We start from the raw sequence: 15,718 nt of genomic DNA, 5'->3' as shown, positions 1-15,718 counted from the left end.
AGATGCTAAAGATTGAGGTGTTTTAGTTTTGCTTCTAGCTCCTTAAGCCCCACTCAAGCTCTAATTTTGATATCTGCTTCTGGACTCAGTCCGGGCCCCTCCCAGGCTCCCTTCTGTTTCTGTTCTTTTCTTCTAGCATCATCCTTGGCTTTTCTTCTCCTTTAGGTTTGACCTCCTGTCTCTTGGGTTGAGTAACCATCCCCTCTGGCTCCTGACCCACTGTGGTCCCTCCAAAGCCCTCTGTACAGGTCTTTGGCCACACAGAGGCTCAACAATCTAATAATCTTAATAATCTAAAATTGTAAATGCCACACTTTTTGTGTGTGTTTATTGTGTCTCGGTTTTGAATTCTTTTTGAAATCTTTTAGTTATTCCAGAAGGGATAAGATAAAGAAGAGAAATCAGTTATAATCCCAGCGGCCAGGCACGGTAGGGCAGAAGGAGTGTTGACACTGGCTACCCCTGCAAGGCAGAGGGCGAAGGACCCCAGATTAACTACCTAGAGATGAGACAGATCCTGGACTAGCTCAGGCCCTGGGATACCTGCACCAATTGCTCTCAGCAGGTCGAGACATCACAGAAAAAGAGAAGACATGTCAACTCTCTACAATAATGTCTTAGCCCTGGAGAAACCATTGGAGAGTGACAAGAGGCAGCAAACCGGGTCCTATTCATAGTGGCCATGGTTTCACCAAGCAGAGAACATACCCAACCAAAGGGACTTCAGTGAAGCTCTTTCTAGTCTGTGCTCTGAAATGACTAAGTAAAAGAGAGCTATCTAGAGTATATGAGAATGTCTTTAAAGGCACACTTGCATTAACTATTACATGCAGACTGTAATTATGGACTAAAAATGAACGCTGTTTTATTTGGGTGAGAAAACTGGATGTGAGGCATCATTACAATTTCTTGGGTTCTGAAAAGTGCTTCCTTCACTTCCTTCATCTGAACTCCTCAGCCTTCCAGAGCACCCCCTGCACATGTACATACATTCTCTCTCTCTCTCACACGCACGCACGCACACACACAGATACACACACACACCCCTCACCCTATCTCAGGAGACCCAATAGTCACAGATCTCATCTGGAGTCCAACCCTTAATCCAGGTGTTACAATCACCACGAGAGACAGTGGAATCTCCACCGATTTTGGAAAGAACTACTCAAGTGTTTTTTAAAAGAAATAATGGAAAAAATTAAACAGCCAATAATAAAAATAGGATGTGGCTATCTCCTATATTTTGCCATTTATATCTAAAATAACTCATGGACATGCACAAAACATCCAAGAAAATAAAAACATAACCATTCCCTTCAAAAATCACCCTGGACCCTGCACATTCTCACCTTTCTCCCTGCCAGCTATCTGGCTCACTGAAGTCTTGACCTCCTGGGCTCAAGTGATCCTCCCACCTCAGCCTTCTGAGTAGCTGGGATCACAGGCACAAGCCACCACACCTGGCTAATTTTTTTAATTGTCTATAGAGGCATGGTCTCACTATGTTGCCCAGGTTGGTCTTAAAGTCCTGGGCTCAAGCAATCTGCCACCTTGGCCTCCCAAAGTGCTGGGATTACAGGTGTGAGCTATTGCACCCAGCCTCCATCATAATTTTATTGACAGATCACATGATTTTGTTTAACCCAGTAAGAGGCTATATACTATTCTTGATTAGGCAAACTATGGCTCATGGAACAGATTCATTCTCATGCTACCTGTCTTGTAAATAAAGTCTTATTGGATCAGAGCCATACTCATTCATTTAGATATGATCTGAAGCTGCTTTCCTGCTACCACCACAATGCTGATCAACAGAGACCATGTGGCCCATCAAGCCTGAAATGTTTATTATCTGGCCCGTTACAGAGTTTGCTAATCCCTGTTTTAGATTACAGGGGATGTTCGAATGGTCCAGTAGAGATGACGAACTATGATTCTAGCACTACAGGGGCGAGGCAGGGACTGCAGGAACAAAAGCCACAGGGAGGAAGCAGGCAACAGGTTCCAGAACACAAGTGAAGGAATGGGTCTTGATGAGTGAGGACACTTCATCCACTGTAACAAGCAGCAAAGCAGAAAATGAGTACAAATGCAGGCAGGAAAAGGATGGCATTTCTACCTCCTACCCATTTTCATTTTTTTAGATGGAGTCTTACTCTGTTACCCAGGCTGGAGTGCAATGACACCATCTCAGCTCACTGCAACCTCTGCTTCCCAGGTTCAAGTGATTCTTCTGCCTCAGCCTCCCAAGTAGCTAGAATTCAGGCATGCGCCACCACGCCCAGCTGATTTTTGGTAGAGATGGGGTTTTCACCATATTGGCCAGGCTGGTCTCGAACTCCTGACCTCAGGTGATCTGCCTGCCTTGGCCTCCCAAAGTGTTGGGATTACAGGCGTGAGCCACCATGCCAAGCCTCCTACCCATTTTTTCTATTAGCTCTGTCTTAATGAAGCGTGAAACAAGCTGAAAGTTTGGGCGGGGAGTAATGGAGGTTTAAGGACAATGGGGAAATTGTAGGGAGTGGAGAAATGACCATATGAGGACATTTTGTTAGGATGCCTGGGCAGTGTTGTGGTCATGAATTTAACGTGCATGCAGTGAGCAGCACTGTGGTATATTATTCTTCATCAGTGTTTGTGGAGTCTGGTGCAAGCACAGAGTGAGTCAGTGGCTGGGTTTAATCATTGTTGGGATTTTGCCAGGCAAGTATGATGGATGGAGAGAGGGGCAGTGGACTTAAGTGCGCAAGGGATGACTAATGATAATGGGTCGTGGAATCTAAACTGGTGAGAAGGAGAATAATGAACGAGGATGGTGAAAGACAGTGGAGAATGTGGTGGGGTCAATGAATGGATTGGAGGTCTCGATGAGAACATAGCATTTTTGGAGAATAAGAGAGCCGGAAAGATAGGAACTCAGAGAGTGGGGTGCCTGCCATCCAGATTCCTGAGGTGGGGCAGTTTCTTGTAATAGCAGGGTCTGGGGGTAGGACTGTGGGAGAGGGAGGCTGGGAAAAGTGAGGGAGTCAAGGGGGCCGAGACACTGGGAGGCCACCCCGATTGTGACCGTCCATCCTGTGGAGAGGAGGTAAGTCAGAGCCAGGTCGTCAATAGCTAGGGGCTCTGAAGGAGAGAGGAGATTGGTATGGAAGTAGCAATGGGAACAAGACAGCCCCATCTCACCTCAAAGACCCACTGGTCTAGGGGATGTGGGAGATAAAATAACCTCCACCTGAGAGGGTGGCAAGTCCTCAGAGAGAATGGGCTTCAGTTATGTTAGGAGAGGAGAAAGCATGCAGGGAAGTCACTGAAGCAATAGGAGCTGTACTGATTTCCAGTGTGCCTAAGTAGAAGGGTTTAGAGGGTTGGGAGATGTGGGCAGGACCTAAGCCAGATTCGGATGTACACAGCTGTGTTGGGTGAGATCTGGGAAAGGGACTGGGTGGCTTGAGTTCCTGGGATTGACCAGGTTGGTAAGGACATGTAGACATCATGGGATTCAGCTGGGAAAGTCTCTGCAGAGAGCAGACTAGAAGGACTGGGACCCCAAGATGACCCCAATATCTACTGTAGCTCAACACGGTGTGCTGTCAGCACGAATTGAGGGTTGAGAGTCTTCCCTGAGTGTCTGCTGGCATAGGCAGCAAGCAGGGATGAAGGAGCAGTAAGTGGGGGTCTTTGTCAGTTGCCTGGCCCTTCTGCAGAAGGCAGACGGTCAGGATTGTGGATTCTCACAAAGGAACATGTGCTAATCATCCCTATCAACATCCAACCTGCTTTCATAAAACACACACGAACTCATCACCACAACAGATTCCTCCCTTGAACTTGATGACCCCCATCCAGTTTCCAGCCCATTTACCTGCTTCCCTTCAACATAAAACAATTCCAAAGAACTAGGGATGTTGCCACAGTCTGCCGCCTGCCCCTACCTCTCCCCTAAGATTGCTCTTCTCAAGGACACGCACATCCAGCCGCAGAGGCCTCTGTTTCTGAACAATCAAGTCCACCCCTGACTGCACACCTTTACCCAGGCTCCTGTTTCAGCCGGGATGCTCTTCCCTCATGTTCCAGAGCTGGTTCCTTCCCATCCAGTTAGCTCAAATGGCACCTCCTTAGAGGGGCCTTCCCTGAGGAACACATCTAACTTGGCTCCTAAAGTCTCTCTGCTTCATCCCACTGTATTGTTTTCACAGCACTTCTTGCCTTTGGAAATTATAGTTCTTCACTTATTTGTTGACTTGTTTATTTTCCATTTCCTTGATCGAGGATGGTGAAAGACAGTGGAGAATGTAAACCCGTGGACGCAGGAACCTCAGCTGTCTTTTTCACTGTTAGCATCTAGAACTTTGCCTTGCCCCAACAGGTGCCCAATAATTACCTGTTAGTAAAGTTACCCTTTATAATAGAACTCTAACTCAAGAACACATAAAGAACCTGTCTGCAACTAGGAATCTCTTGATCCCTCTACTGGGGGCCCCAAGGAGCATGATAAAATTACAAAATATGCAGGGCCCAAGGAAGAAGTTGTGGGTTAGTCAACCACAAGTTAGGAATTAATAGCTAGCACTAAAGTACACAATCAACAGCTTAAATCTTCCACGGGGGTGGAAATGGCGGCTCTTAATGGTTGCTACCACCTGGAAGTGAATACGTTTATGAAGTTATTTCCTAAAGACAGGTCTCAGGGAAGCGTGGCAATAACTATGAAAGCATTGAGCATCTGAAGAGTTTGCTATCAGCATTGGAAAGATCACCCTGCTCTTCTGTGAGCACTATAGGCAGGTACATAATCAAAGACAAGGGGCTTGGGTAGCTATATGGCATGAGAGCCATTTGAACTTGAGGTAGAAGAACATAAGCTCCTGGAGTGGTTGGATCCATGTGGATTGATACTTTCAGTTGCTTAGTTAGTTCATAGAATTTAACAGGATCAGGGACCCAGGAACCTTCTCAGAAACCTGTTACTCATGCCCTGGGAGATATTTTTGTTTAAAAACTCTTGAACACTGTTTGCCTTCCCCTTTTTCTCATTTCAGAGAGGGTCAGCAGGCCAGGGCTGGGGGACCAAGGCAGCCAGGGGTATCTCACTCAGATCCAGGCAACATGGCTCTACACATCTGCAACTGAACGCTTTGAGAATTCTCTCTCCTCTCTCTCTCTCTCTCTCTCTCTCTCGCTCTCGCTCTCACTCTCCCTCCCTCCCTCCTTCCTCTATCCCTCTCCCCTACCCCCATCTCCTTGGCTTCACAGGACCCAGTAAGTGAACCTGGAGACCCCACCTTCCTAGGACCCTCTCCTTAGAAATCTCTTTGTTCAAGAATTAGATCTCACTTTAATTCTCCCCATTCACTGTCTGAGCTGAGCTTATTGGTCAGGAAATCTAAGACCCAGGCAGGGGGACTGGTTATGCCTCAGACAATGACAGGATCTAGGAAAGTGACAGACACAATTCCTAGTAGGACATGGGCTTGGTCAAACCACTGGTGCAGGGACAGTGAACCAGACTGGCCCATGGCTCCGGAGCAAGACCGTGGGGGTAGAGCTGCTATCCTCCCACAGGCCAGGACACAGATACAACGCTTCAAGCCCCAGTTATTCCCCCTCTCACAAAGCAAAAGCTAAGAAGCAGTTCTTCCTCGCCTGCCTCCATCCTTGCCTGGGGCAAGAGAAAGCACTGGTGGAGTGAGTTAGGATTCAGAGATGTCGTTTCTAGTTCTGGCTCCTTCATTCCCTTATTCATCCATTCAGCAAACGTGTACTGAGTGCTTACCAGAAGCCAGGACCTGTGCTGAACTCACTGTTTCACAGTGAGTGAAACAGGCACAGTCCCTGCTGTGACCAGAAGCACAGGCTGTTTCCAGGCCTCAGTTTCCTCATTTGTAAAATGGGATGCTTGAACTGGATCAGTGGTTCTCAACGTTCAGCCTGCATCAGAAGCATCTGGAGAGTGTGTTAAAACGCAGCTTGCTAGGCCCTACCCTCAGAGCCTCTGATTCAGTAGGCCTGAGAATATGCATTTCTAACAAGTTCCCAGGTGTTGCTGATGCTTCTGGTCCAGGAATATGCTTTGAGAACTACTGAACTAGATGATCTCTCAGCTGTGACAGTTTGTGATGCAGACCGATGAGCAGTTGCTGGAGTAGCCCACGTAGAAAGGGACTGTGGTGAACCAGGCTGGATGTGGAAAAGTCCTGTGAGTTTCCCAAGCTTAGGGGCAAATGGATCAGAGATAAACCCCAACAGAGCCACTAAAGCATTCGCCTCATTATTTTTTTACAAAATGATTAAAAAGTAATTCCCCAACATGAAAGTTCAATCAGATGCTGGAGAAATTACTTCAACTTTCCATAGGGGAAAAAAAGGCTCCGCTAAAAAGCTACAAGGGTATTGATGTCTATTAAATATTTGCTTTTCTCCCTAGCCCACAGTAGACTGAGTAATTTGTATTTGGCAGAAACCAGCTGCAATTACATTAGTCAATCCAAAAGCCCAACTTGCTCATACAAAATGCAAACAAATTAGTTAAAATGGCCTAATTAGTGGACTGTAAAAATACAAACTGAGGCTGGCAGCCTGATGTGTATCAGACAAGAGCACCGTCTCCCCACACAGGGAGGCGTGGAGCCGAGCAGACCATGGCACCCAGCTCACACCTGACTGCGGGGCTTTGGACCTTCCATAACCAGCGACGACGCAGCTGAACCCCATGGTTTTGCCTTGGGTAACACCGTCTTCTCCTGGCCCAAGTCATGGCCCTCGCTTTGGCCAAGTGAGTATAATGGAAAGAATGTGGGGTTTTGATCCAGAACCTGAGCTTGAATCTCAGCCCTAGTTCACCAACTACTGCTTTGTTAAAGTTCTTAACCCTCCTAAGCCCCTTGCTTCCTCTGTAAAATGAAAATAATATAACCTGTCTTGAAAGGTGGTTGTAAGGATTAGCGATTACAGATGCGCGTGCCTGGTACATAGCAGTACTTGGGTTATTAGTTTAGGTCTGGTTTTCCTGTACCTTAAAACACCAGAGTGGCCTTATAAGTCAGGATTCTGACTCTGATTGATTGGGGGGCACTAGAGAACCATTTTTTAAGATTGAGGGGGTCTGGGATAATGACTCTCAGAATGCTGACCACGGTGAATGCATTGTGTTCAGGGTATATATATGCGGTGTGACTCACACAACTCATCTGTGCTGCATCCCAATGGGCTACAGGCTGCAGCCTTCTAGATATGTGGGTCACAGCATCAGAGAACTGGAAAGGAAGGATCACAGACATCCCCTAGGCTGGGGGTTCGAGCCCTCAGAGCCCTCGCCATGCGTCAGAATCCACTGGGGAGTTTATAAAAAATACCAGAGCCAGCGCCCCTCACCCAGAGATTCTGATTCAACCAGCCTGGAAGGGGCCCAGGCGACAGTGCATTTGAATATCTCCCAGGTGATTGTAAATGAAGTGGAGTTTAAGAATTATTCCTCTAATCTGAATGCTTTGTTTTTATGGAGAAAGGAGATAAAAGTAAATAACAACAACAAAACAAGTCAGCAAAACAACTGCAACTCAGAGATTTAGAGGGATGTGAATTCTTTTACGTCACAAAGAATTAGATCTTCCTAACTTCACTCCTGATTCAAATGGTTGGATCAGACCATTGGGTCTGACAGGAAGGAATATTTGCAGGATGCCAGGAGAGAACTGGGGCTTTCTACCAGGCTCCAGAATGAGGCTAGGCTTTGGTGACAATCAGCATCTTGGTTTTTCTTTGTTTTTTGTCTTTTGGTTTTGTTTTGAGACAGAGTCTCACTTTGTTGCAGGCTGGAGTGCAGTGTAGTGATCTTGGCTCGTTGCAACTTCTGCCACCTCCCAGGTTCAATTGATTCTCATGTCTCATCCTCCCAAGTAGTGGGGACTACAGGCACGCACCACCACATCCAGCTAATTTTTTGTATTTTTGGTACAGATGGGGTTTCAGCATAATGCTCAGGCTGGTCTCAAACTCCTGAACTCACGTAATCTGCCCACCTCGGCCTCCCAAAGTGCTAAGATTACAGGCATGAGCCAGCGAGACTGGCCAGCATCCTGTACTTTATAAACCTTCCAGCAAAGCACATTTCCAGCTCAATTCTAGTGATAACGTCAGCCAGATTGAGACTGGGAATCCCAGGGAAGTGTTGCAATTTGTTTCAAGATCACGTAGTTAATCAGTGTCAGACACAAGACTTAGGTGCCCAGGGGAATGGGTGTTAAACAAATAGCCTCCATTGGCTCTGACCAGCAGACATTGTGATTTATGTCAGGATGATCCCCACCCACTTGTGGATTCCCTCCAAGAGCAGATGGTAAAGTTGCACCCTTCTTTAGAGAGGACCAGAGATAGATGTTTTCTTGAGTGTAGCAAAGAGATGTTTAGTTTTCTTAACGTGGAACCCTTATCTCAAAAAAGGAATCACACCCTTTAAGGACTGTGCCTCATTTATATTTGTATTCTGCATTTAGTGAGTGTTCTTCTGAGTCATTCTGCCTCCACTCTCATGGGTCTCTCCTGGCTCCCGCAGAGAGGGGCACCTGGGCCCAGAGAGGCCAGGACACAGGTGGAATCTAAGGGCCCCCTCCCTAAGAAAGAGCAAGAGGGTTCTACTTCTGTTACTATTTTTCAAGTTCAGGCTCTCCTTATGTCCATTCATGCCACTCCAATTCCCAGAGCCAAAATCTTTGGGAACATGAAAATACAGTGCCATCTCTTACTGTGTGGGCTTCCATAATTTCACCACTACTTATGCTCCAACCCCTCTAAGTGCCCTTAGACACAGTTCACTCTCAGACACAGTTATCTCAGATTGTGGCAAGGACTCAGGCTGAGGTCAGATCCCTGGCTTTGCCCACCTCCTCGAGTCAGATGCTTAGCTCATTTCTAATATGATCATTTCAAGTTGGAATTTTTCTCCTAAGAACTGCCTTGGCTGTGTCTCACAATTTTTTAAATGTAGAAGTTTATCTTTCAGGATTTTCTAATTTTCTTTAGTGAGAGTCTGTTGGTAGAAAAATTAGTTTGTCTGGAAATGCATTGAAATGTATTTTTTCTAAGTATAGACTTTCAGGTTGCCAAGTGTTTTCTTTCAGCACATTGAAGATATTTTTCCACTATCTTCTGGCTTCCATTGTTGCTATGGGGAAGTCAGTCACTACTCTAATTATTCCTTTGAAAATAACACTTTTTTCTCTCTGGCTGCTTTTTTTTTTTGAGACAGAGTCTCACGCTGTCACCCAGGCTGGAGTGCAGTGGTACAATCTTGGCTCACTGCAACCTCTGCCTCCTGGGTTCAAGCAATTCTCCTGTCTCAGCCTCCCAAGTAGCTGGGATTACAGGTGTGCACCAGCATGCCCAGCTAATTTTGTATTTTTAGTAGAGATGGGATTTCACTATGTTGGGCAGGCTAGTCTCAAACTCTTGACCTGAGGTGGTCCACCTGTCCCAGCCTCCCAAAGTGCGGGGATTACAGGCATAAGCCACTGTGCCCAGCCTCCTCTGGTTGTTTTTGAGATTTTCTCTTTGTCTTTTGTGTTCTGCACTTGCACATGTGTATGGGCACGTGCACGGCCCTTGAACTGAAAACATCAGCAGTAGGTTCAAATTGATAGAAAAACCAGATATGGACATCACACAGATAATTCAGATGAGGTTTGCTTATTTATATGATACAGATAGGAGTCAGCATAGTGAGGGTACACAGCAGAGAAAGGCAGAGGTGTAAGCTTCTGCTTTGGCTCTATGTCCTCACCCAAATCTCATGTTGAATTGTACTTCCCTGTGTTTAGGGAAGGACCTGGTGGGAGGTGATTGGATCCTGTGGGCAGATTTCTCTCTTGCTGTTCTCATGAAAGGGAGTGAGTTCTCACAAGATCTGATAGTTCAAAAGTGTGTGGCACTTCCCCTGCCCCTCCTGCCGCCATGTGAAGACACTGCTTCCTTCCCCTTTGCCCTTCCACCATGATTGTAAGTTTCCTGAGGCCTCCCAGTCATGCTTCCTGTTAAGCCTATGGAACTGTCAGTCAATTAAACCTCTTTCCTTTGTAAATTTCGCAGTCCCAGGTAGATATTTATAGCAATGTGAGAACAGACTACTAATACATTCCGGAACCAAATTTTGACAAAGGCTGTTGCAGATGACGATTTCTAAGTGAGCAAAGGTCATATCAGACTTTCTAGAAAAACATCTTCCCCTTCTAAGACCAATTTTGGGTACAATCTTGGTGCTATACAATATGTAATATGACCACAAAGTTCAGTACAGTATAATATAGTCTTCTTGTGCCTGAACACAATTCTTATTAATCATTCCCAGCCTGGTCTTAAACTTGTGATATGGGACTAGAACAAGGTCAGAACCAAAATATCTCTGTAAGTCATACTAACTTATAGTGCCTACTCTGCCAACTAATTTTATATTTCATTTATCCTTCTTGGCATTTTGGAGGCTTTCAGAATCTGTGAAAAAATTCTCATTTTTAAAACACTACCTCCGCCCTATTCTTCCCCTCTCCTCTGTAATTTTCTTGAGATGCAGGTAAGATATGTTCACTCTATCCTACATGTTTCTTAACATTTCTTTCACATTTTCCCTCTCTTTGTCTTTCTGAGCTGCATTCTGGATATTTTTTTTTTCATATCTGTTTTCTAGTTTATTCTCCTTTCAGTTATATCCAATCTTCTGTTGAAGCCATCTATTGAGTTTTTAATTGTTTTTTCTTTTTCTTTTCTTTCTTTTTTTTTTTTTTGAGATGGACTTTCACTCTTGTTGCCCAGGCTGGAGTGCAGTGGTGCAATCTCAGCTCACCGAAACCTCCCACTCCTGGGTTCAAGCGATTCTCCTGCCTCAGCCTCCCAGGTAGCTGGGATTACAGTCATGTGGCACCACACTCAACTAATTCTGTATCTTTAGTAGAGACGGGGTTTCTCTGTGTTGGTCAGGCTGGTCTCGAACTCCTGACCTCAGGTGATCTACCCACTTCGGCCTCCCAAAGTGCTGAGATTACAGGCATGAGCCACCATGCCCAGCTTGAGTTTTTAATTGCGATGATTATATTTTTTACTGGTGAAATCTCTGTTTGAATCCTTTTCCAATCTCCTTGGGCATTTCTATTCTTCATAGTCATAGTTTTAATCCTTTTATTTCTTTAAATGTATTTTAAACATATTTTATATTTATATCTGATACTTTCAATATCTGACATTATTGTGGATCCAGTTCTGCTGTCTGCTGGCTCTTGCTCACGGTGCTTTGTTTCCTTGAGTGCTTTGGGATATATGACTATGAGTTTATATCTTTGGAATTTTATCGGTGGGAACTCTTTGAGGATTGGATTAAAATTCCTTCAGAGAGATAGCACCTTATTCCCTAAGTGCCTGGGGTTACTATTAACTCAGAGATTCACTTTCTCAAATTCTTAATTTGAGGTCTCTTAGACCCAGGGAGTGTGAATTTGAGTGCAAACTCATGGAAGAGCTGATTTATGGTTATAAATTCTCAGATTAATTATCTTCCTCTATTTAGGGTCAAAGTCAGAGAGGCCTGATTTTCCCTATAGTCCCTGTTGCAAGATTACAGTCTGGGGTTTATTTCTCATTCATCTTTACACTGATGGTGCAATAACTTTGGATGTCAGCTTTATTTTTATTTATTTACTTTTATTTATTTGAGACAGGGTTTTGTTTGCTTGTTTGTTTTTGAGACAGAGTTTTGCTCTTGTTGCCCAGGCTGGAGTGCAATGGTGCAATCTCAGCTCACTGCAACCTCCGTCTCCCAGGTTCAATCGACTTCTGGGTTCAAGTGATTCTCCTGTCTCAGCCTCGCTAGTAGCTAGTAGGTAGGATTTCAGGTGCCCACCACCATGCCTAGCTAATTTTTTTTATTTTTAGTAGAGATGGGGTTTCACTAGGTTGGCCAGGCTGATCTTGAACTCCTGACCCCAGGCGATCCACCCACCTCAGCCTCCCAAAGTGTTAGGATTACAGGCATGAGCCACCGCGCCCAGCCAACAGGGCCTTGCCTTATCCCTCAGGCTGGAGTGCAGTGACACTAACATGGCTCACTGAAGCCTCCACCTCCCGGGCTCAAATGATCCTCCCTCTTCAGCCTCCCAAGTAGCTGCACCTACAGGTGCATGCCACCAAGTCTGGCTAATTTTTATATTTTTTGTAGAGAAGGGAGTCTCCTGTGTTTTACCCAGGCTGGTCTCAAACTCCTGAGCTCAAGCTATCTGCCCACCTCTGCCTCCTAATATGCTGAGATTATAGGTGTGAGCCACCATGCCTGGCCAGTGTCAGCTTTATGGATAGGGGATCTCAGCTATACTCCCCACCTTGGGTACATACTAGGCTTTTTCTCCTTTCTCTCTGGCCTTGTGAACTTATGAAAACTAAAATTAAAGTTTACCTGATTTGGAAAATATCCTCAAGACCAAAGTGAACTTCAGTGCTTCACTTATTTTTGTGGATTTTCACCTTCATCTAGTTCTGAGTATTTCTTAGTTTCTAATTTATTAGTACATTTAAAAATGTTCTTTCACCTACTGTGTTTCTGACCCTGGGCAAACAATTGATCTCTCCAAACCTCGGTCTTCTCACCTACAAAATTGTCTATGTTGGGCTGGGCGCAGTGGCTCACACCTGTAATCCCAGCACTTTGGGAGGCCAAGGCAGGCGCATCACAAGATCAAGAGATCGAGACCATGCTGGCCAACACGGTGAAACCCTGTCTCTGCTAAACATACAAAAATTAGCCAGGCACAGTGGTGGGTGCCTGTAGTCCCAGCTACTCCGGAGGCTGAGGCAGGAGAATTGCTTGAACCCAGGAGGTGGAGATTACAGTGAACTGAGATTACACCACTGCACTCCAGCCAGGCGACAGAGTGAGAGTCTGTCTCAAAAAAAAATTGTCTTTTTTGGAGGGTCGTTTGAGGATCAACTGAGAAGCTCCACATGAAAGATCTTTTAAACTAAAAAGTATATCAATACTAGAGAATTTTGCAAAACTGTATCAAGTTAAAATATATTTTCTCCTTCATTGATTGAAGAAAACTAGCAAAGGCGGTTTATAATGCAGGTCAATATTCAGCTATTCCCTCAACAAGCATTTGTCAACTACCTTCTGCAAGGCACTTCCCTAGCCTGCAGCTACTTGGTCCAACTGTTTCCAGAAGTGTTGAATTCAAGACAAAATTACGGTTTATTTAAACTAAAAATAAAAATCTTGTGCTGTTTGCTTATACAGCCTTTTTGACATAAAACATATTTTCTAGCACATCCCATTTTCCTTGCTGGTTAAAAAAGTCTTAGTTCCTTTAGCATTTTTAAACAGTCTAGACTGTGAGTTAGGAAACCTATGTTCTAATTCCCCTCTCCACCACCTGGATATCTAAACTTGGGAAAGTCACACCCCTCAGCTCCAAAGACCACACATCCCATTCCTATAAAACAGGAATACTAATCACAGGAGTATTACGAGGGTCAGGTGAGGTAATGCAGATGAGAATATCGTGGACATTTGAAAACTTTCTACAATTTGAGGGAAGGGAATTATTATTGCCCAGTATTAGAAATGATTTATTCTCCACTGGGCATGGTGGCTCATGCCTGTAATCCCAGCATTTTGTGAGGCCAAGGCAAGCAGATTACCTGAGGTCAGGAGTTCAAGACCAGCCTAGCCGACATAATGAAACTCTGTCTCTACTAAAAATACAAAAAAAAAAAAAAATTAGCTGGGCATCTTGGTGTGCACCTGTAATCCTAGCTATTCAGGAGGCTGAGGCAGGAGAATTGCTTGAACCCGGGAGGTGGAGGTTGTGGTAAGCCGAGATCACACAACTGCACGCCAGTCTGGGCGAAAGAGCAAAACTCTGTCAAAAAGAAGAAAGAAAGAGAAGGAAGGAAGGAAGGAAAGAAGGCAGAGAGGGAGGGAGGAAGGAAGGAGAGAGAGAGAGAAAAAAAGAAGGAAAGAAAGAAAGAAAAGAAGGAAGGAAGAAGAAGAAAGAAAGAAAGAGAAAGAAAGGTGGAAGGGAGGGAGGAAGGAAGGAGAGAGGAAAAGAAAGGAAAGAAAGAAGAGAGAAAGAAAGAAAGAAATGATTTATTCTTAACCTCTCCCCCACTCATGATATCCCAGGCCAGAAAAAAAATACGCAGGGATTAGTCTCTTGGAAGACATGGTCTGAGAATGCTCAAAACTGTGTGTCATCGCAGGACACATCCCTGTGTGGCTGCAGGCTCCTGGCTTCAGGAAAGCAGCGCATTCCTGCCATCTCTGGTTGCAGCAGCACCTGTGTCCTTGCCTCTCCTTAGCTGGGCTGCCCGCTTTTTGGGGGCTTTAGCTCCCTAGAGAGGAGAGCGGTCCTCCCACAGCGCCGAGGAGACCTGCCCCTCTGTGCTGGGTGCAGAGTGCCAGGGCTGGCTGCTCTGCAAAGGGCTAAGGCATCAGGGGTCAGTGTCAGGACGTGCTGACTGCAGAGGACACAGTGACAGGCTGAGCTGGGGCAGTAATTAGACAGTGAGAGCTTCCTCCAGCAAGCTACAATCAATAGGTCCGCTTACTGAGGAAAAAGATTAAAGTAAAGCAGATGGAGAAGATAATAACATCTCCCACTTAACTCGCATTTTCACTTGTCAAAGTACTTTCACCACCATTTTCTCATTTGGTCCTCAGAACCTCTTATCTCAGATCCTCTGCTGGGAGTAGCTGTCCAATTTTACAGGCAAGAACGCTGAGGCACAGACTGGCTGCTGGCTTCCTTGCTGTAGCAGCTGGGACACGCATTTCCATTCTCTTTGCGCTGGCCTTCCTGTCATTCACATCTCAGAGAGTGTGAACATACTAAATAATTTAACACATTTTTATTGGGCACATACTATGTACCAGTCATTTGTGGATACAGCAGTGAGTGAGACAAAGCCCTAATCTTGTAGTGGTTAACCCTTTTCTTTTCTCTTCTTTCCTTCTTTCTTTCTGTTGTTGTTTTGTTTGTTTGTTTTTAAGACAGTGTCTCACTCTGTCACTCAGGCTGGAGTGCAGTGGTACAGTCTCTGCTCAGTGCAGCCTCAACCTCCTGGGCTCAACCAATCCTCCCACCTCAGCCTCCTAAGTAGCTGGAACTACAGGCATGAACCACCACGTCTGATTAATCTTTGCATTTTTTGTAGAGACGGGGTTTCACTATGTTGTCCAGGCTGGTCTAGAACTCCTGAGCTCAAGTGATCCACCAGCCTCTGCCTCCCGAAGTGCTGGGATTGTGGATGTGAGCCACCACGCCCGGCCCTGAGGTTCCATTTTCTTAGAAGAAGACAATACCCAAGTAAATGGACAAGATAACTTCAGACAATAGTGTGTGCTCTGGAAACAATAAAACAGAATGATTTGATAGAGAGAAACCAGGAAGACTAAGTGAGCCTAGAAAATAGGTGAGCAGGTGATATCTGAGCTAAGCTAAGACCTGAATATCAAGAAATTGCTTGAATGTCAAGAAGAGGCAGAAGAATGAAGGAAGAGCGAGGTGCAGATGAAAAATGACAGCAAGTTAATAGTGCTGTGGGTCTTTCTGGTCTCTGGGGATAAAAAAAATAAAAGGGAGCTAAGGAAGAGGATGTTCTCTTGTGAAGCATGGAGATAATTGGCCTGAAAAGCTAGAACTTCTTTCTGGAGCTCTTTTCCCAGGCTACCACCTTTTCTTTACTC

Source organism: Aotus nancymaae, unplaced genomic scaffold, assembly GCF_030222135.1.
Source record: "Aotus nancymaae isolate 86718 unplaced genomic scaffold, 86718_ANA_hifiasm-v0.15.2.pri h1tg000057l, whole genome shotgun sequence".
Classification (NCBI taxonomy): domain Eukaryota; kingdom Metazoa; phylum Chordata; class Mammalia; order Primates; family Aotidae; genus Aotus; species Aotus nancymaae.
This window is presented reverse-complemented; position numbering follows the sequence as displayed.